This window comes from Mustela nigripes, chromosome 1, assembly GCF_022355385.1.
Source record: "Mustela nigripes isolate SB6536 chromosome 1, MUSNIG.SB6536, whole genome shotgun sequence".
Classification (NCBI taxonomy): domain Eukaryota; kingdom Metazoa; phylum Chordata; class Mammalia; order Carnivora; family Mustelidae; genus Mustela; species Mustela nigripes.
In genome coordinates, this window is record NC_081557.1 from 235,436,213 (window position 1) to 235,441,840 (window position 5,628).

A 5,628-nucleotide genomic window follows, 5' to 3' on the forward strand; every position below is an offset into this window, starting at 1 on the left:
GCAGGCTCCCTGCTGAGCAAGGAGCCCGATGTGGGACTCAATCCCAGGATGCTGGGATCATGACCTGAGCCAAAGGCAGCTGCTTAACCAACTGAGCCACCCAGGCGTCCCAGTCAAGGCACTCTTAATCATCATGCAGTGCCTCATTATTAATCATGTACAGAAAACTAAGATAAAAATTAGAGGAAAGCCTGCACCATGAAAGAGAAACCAGTATTTAAAAAAAAAAAAAAATCAACCTGGAGGAAAAAACATAGGGAACAGAAGAGTGGTTAAAACAAATCTAGTTAAGAATTCATTGCACCCATCCAAAACGGAAAAGATGCTGTGAAAAAGGAACTTAGAATAACAAAGAACTCTAAAAAATTTTAATGCTTACATAGTTAAAAAAGTAAGTTTGAGGGCACCTGGGTGGATCAGTGGGTTAAGCCTCTGCCTTCAGCTCAGGTCATGATCTCAGGGTCCTGGGATCGAGACCCGCATCAGGCTCTCTGCTCAGCGGGGAGCCTGCTTCCTCCTCCCCCTCTGCCTGCCTCTCTGCCTACTTGTGATCTCTTCCTCTCTGTCAAATAAATAAATAAAATCTTAAAAAAAAAAAAAAAAGTAAGTTTGATTTCCCCCCAGGTTTAAGGGACACCCAAAGCATTCCTTTTTTTTTTTTTTTTTAAGCATTCCTTTTAATACTGATAAGACCACCACCATCTGTAACCAACTTTATCACAACTGCCCAAGAAACTGATCCCTATCAGGAAGCTATAATCATAACTTATTAACCAACCTCTAAAACTTCTCAAGGCATAATCTCATTATGCTTCTTGCCTTGGTTTACCCCATTCACCCAGTTCAAGACTTTTTTTTTTTTTTTAAGATTTTTATTTATTAGAGAGCATGAGCAGAGAGAGTGGCAAGCAGAAGGAGAAGCAATCTCCCACTGAGCAAGGAGCCTGATTTGGGGCTCGATCCCTGAACCCTGAGATCATGACCTGAGCCGAAGGCAGACACTTAACCAACTGAGCCACCAAGACATCCCCAGTTCAAGACTCTTAAGAGTTATTTGATGACATCTAGACTTTTAACCCTATGAAGCTATTTTCTGATCTGTCCCAATCTTACTAACTGGTCCTCTCTACCTCCTTTCACCATGCCCTAATTCATAGAATTCTCAGAAGCAAAATTGGTTCTTGATTACTTCCTGACACCACTATTTTTCTTGGAGTCTCCTCAATTGGTGGTTATACATTTAAAAAAAAATTTTTTTTTTTTTTTTGTTTAAGTAGGCTCTGCACCCAAAACAGGACTTGAACTCACCACCCCAGATCAAGAGGAGTTGTTCAAAAAACAAAAACAGAAAAGAAACCAAAAAAAAACCAAAAACAAAAACCCAGTTCTGTGCTCTACTGACTGAGCCAACCAGGCACCCTCTGGACCTAGGGTTTTCTCTTTTGAAAGATTTTCAGATACAAATTTGAGTCTTTAATGGATATAGAACTCTTCAGATTGTCTCCTGAGTGTGTTTTGTTGATTTCAGGAAGGAAGTAAGTCCATTTCATCCAAGGTGTTGAATTTATGGGTATAGAGATTTCTGTAGTATTCCCTTATTATTCTTTTAATGTCTGTGGGATTTCTAGTGGTATTTCCTGTTTTGTTCCTGATATTGGTAATTTATTTCTTCTCCATTTTTTCCTTAGTCATTTTGGATAGAGCTTTATCAGTCTTATTGCTTTATTAGACCAGTTTTTGGCTCTATTTATTTTTCTGCTTTTTTATTTTTGCTTTTATTAATTTCCCTTTAATCTTACTACTTTTGTTTGCTTTGGGTTTACTTTGCTTAGTTTTCTTTTCTTTTCTTTTTTTTTTTTAATATTTTATTTATTTATTTGACAGAGAGAAATCACAAGTAGTCGGAGAGGCAGGCAGAGAGAGAGAGGGAAGCAGGCTCCCTGCTGAGCAGAGAGCCTGATGCGGGTCTCGATCCCAGGACCCTGAGATCATGACCTGAGCCGAAGGCAGCGGCTTAACCCACTGAGCCACCCAGGCGCCCAATTTGCTTAGTTTTCTTAAGGTGAAGGCTTAAGTTGCTGATTTTAGATCTTTCTTTCTTAATATAAACATTTAATTCTATAGGTGCAGTGAATTTTCCTCTAAGCACTGCTTTAGATGTATCTCACAAATTTTGCTGTGTTGTATTTTCATTTACTTTCAGACTAAATTGTTTTTTAAATTCTCTTGAGACTTCCTCTTTGGTAGGGATTCCATGTGTACTAGGAAAGAATATATAATCTGACATTCTTGGGTAGAATATTCTGAATGTCATTTCAGGTTGATTGGTAGTGTTGCTCAGATCATCTCTATCCTTACTAATTTTCTGCCTATTTGTCAGTTACTGAGAGCATAATGTTAAGTCTTCAGTTATATTTATAGGTGTATAAATATTTATTTTCATGTCTACTTTTGCCTTGTATGTATTGAAGTCCAGTTGTTTTAGGTGCATGTAAATTTAGGAATGTCCTTTGTGGAAAATTGACATCTGTCATTTTCTAATATCACTCTTTGTCTCTGATAGTATTCCTAGTTCTTAAGTCTATTTATCTGAAATTACATACTCCAGATTTCTTTTGGCTAGTGTTTGCATGATATATCTATCTACCTTTTTACTTTTAACACGTCTATGACTTTATATTTAAAATGGATTTCTTAGGGGCACCTGGTGGCTCAGTCATTAAGCATCTGCCTTTGGCTCAGGTCATGATCCCAGTGTCCTGGGATCGAGCCCCACATCAGGTTCCCTGCTCTGTGGGAAGCCTGCTTGCTTCTCCCTCTCCTGCTTCCCCTGCTTGTATTCCCTCTCTCACTGTCTCTCTCTGTCAAATAAATAAAATCTTAAAATAAATAAATAAAATGGATTTCATATAGTTAACATATATAAAGTTGGATCTTGCTTTTTAAACCTCTAACAGTCTCTATTTTTTTATTTTTTTATTTTATTATTATTATTTTTTAACTTCAGCCTGCAAACTCATAATATCTCCATCTTAGAACTAGGAAAGCTTTATAGACTCCATACCCCATCTGGTCCAGGATTTTTTTGTTTTGTTTTTTAAAGATTTTATTTATTTATTTGACAGAGAGACATCACAAGTAGGTAGAGAGGCAGGTAGAGAGAGAGAGAGGAGGAAGCAGGCTCCCTGCTGAGCAGAGAGCCCAATGTGGGACTCGATCCCAGGACCCTGAGATCATGACCTGAGCCGAAGGCAGCGGCTTAACCCACTGAGCCACCTATGCGCCCTGGTCCAGGATTTTAACTCATGCAGACCATCTCCATACTTTTAAACACTGTGCAGAGTATTTCAGCCTTAGGTTTAAAAAATACAAAATCTTGGGACGCCTGGGTGGCTCAGTTGGTTAAGCAGCTGCCTTCGGCTCAGGTCATGATCCCACCATCCTGGGATCGAGTCCCACATCGGGCTCCTTGCTCAGCAGGGAGCCTGCTTCTCCCTCTGCCTCTGCCTGCCATTCTGTCTGCCTCTGCTCGTTTTCTCTCCCTCTCTCACTCTGATAAATAAATAAAAAATCTTAAAAAAAAAAAAAAATACAAAATCTTGGGGTGCCGGGTGGCTCAGTGGGTTAAGCCTCTGCCTTCAGCTCAGGTCATTATCTCAGGGTCCTGGGATCGAGCCCCACATCAGGCTCTCTGTTCAGCAGGGAGCCTGCTTCCCCCTTTCTCTCTGCCTGCCTCTCTGTCTACTTGTGATCTCTGTCAAATAAGTAAATAAATAAAATCTTTTTAAAAAAAACATCTTTTTTCCCTCTTCACCTCCACCCAAATCTGCTGCTTCCTCCATCTTCCCTTAAGCATTTGAAAGGTACCATTATTCATCCAGTTGCTCAAGCCAGCCCCCTCTACCCCAAATCAGTCTTTTCTCCTTACTCTGCATTATGGCCCATATTCATTAGCAACTCTTACTACATCTGCCTTTAAGTATGTAGCTGACCTTTGAACAGCACGGCTTTGAACTGTGTGTGTCCACTCTGTGGATTTTTTTCCAGTGAATACCAATGGCATTGGTATTTTATTTATTTATTAGCACAAGAAGGGGGTAGGAGGGGCAATGGGAGGGAGAAGCAGACTCCCCGTTGAGCAGGGATCCTGACATGTGGCTCGATCCCAGGACCCTGGGATTATGACCTGAGCTGAAGGCAGATGCTTAACCAACTGAGCCACCCAGGTGCCCCAAGTATATTTTCTATTATAATTTTCTAAACATTTCTTCTATATTTATTATAAGAATATAGTTTATAATACAAAGAACATAGAAAATATGTTAGTCAACTATGTCATCTATAAGACTTCTGGTCAGCAGTAGGCTATTAGAAGTTGAGGAAGTCAAAAATTATATGTGAATTTTCAACTGATCAGGGGTTTGGTGCCTCCAGCCCCCACATTGTTCAAGGGTTAATTGTATTCTGGTTCTGATCTCCACTTACTGCCATCATACCTCCCTAAGCAAGCCACTGTCACATTTGCTTTGACTATTAAACATCCTCTTTCCTTCCAATCTTGAGGTTCTATCATCCACTTGCCACATAGCAGCCAGAATGTTTTGTTTTGTTTTGTTTTTTTAAGTGGTACTTCCAGCTCAAAATGACTTTTAATTAAATTTAGAATAAAATCCATGTTCCTCACCATGGCCACAATACTCTATTCTACCTTACTATGTACTCTTCTGCTCCTAACTATTCTTCCAGCTCTATCCCTTTCTTCTCTGGCCTGCTCACCCTCTATTAGACATACTAGTGTCATGGTACTTGTCAAATACACCAGTGTTCTTAAAACCTCAGGTCCTTTGAATGGCCTATCTGCCTGGACTGCTCTTCTCCCATCCTCACATATCTTGCTTAATCATTTATTCATGTTATTGTTCAAATGTCAGACCTTTCCTGACCCATCTTAACTAAAAACTTCTGCCTCCATTCACCTGTCCCTCTACTTGTTAATTTTTTTTTTAAAGATTTTATGTATTTATTTAACAGAGAGATAGACACAGCAAGAGAGGGCACACAGGCAGGGAGAGTGGGAGAGGGAGAAGCAGGCTTCCCACTAAGCAGGGAGACTGATGCGGGGCTCAATCCCAGGACCCTGGGATCATGACCTGAGCCGAAGACAGACGCTTGACAACCAAGCCACCCAGGAACCCCATACTTGTTAATTTTTTTAAAGATTTTATTTATTTATTTGACAGAGAGCACAAGCAGGGGAGCAGCAGGCAGAGGGAGAGGGAGAAGCAGGCTCCCTACTAAGTAGGGATTCCAATGTGGGGCTTGATCCCAGGACCCTGGAATCATGATCTGAGCCAAAGGTAGAGAAGCTTAACTGACTGAGACATGCAGGCATCCCACTTGTTAATTTTTTAATGGCATTTATTATTAACCTACTTCTTAACATTTTGTCCAACATAAGGTTTGAAATTTGTCTTACTTACTGCTTTAATCTGTATTGCCCAGAACATTGCATCCCACTTGTTAATTTTTTAATGGCATTTATTATTATTAACCTACTTCTTAACATTTTGTCCAACATAAGGTTTGAGATTTGTCTTACTTACTGCTTTAATCTGCATTGCCCAGAAC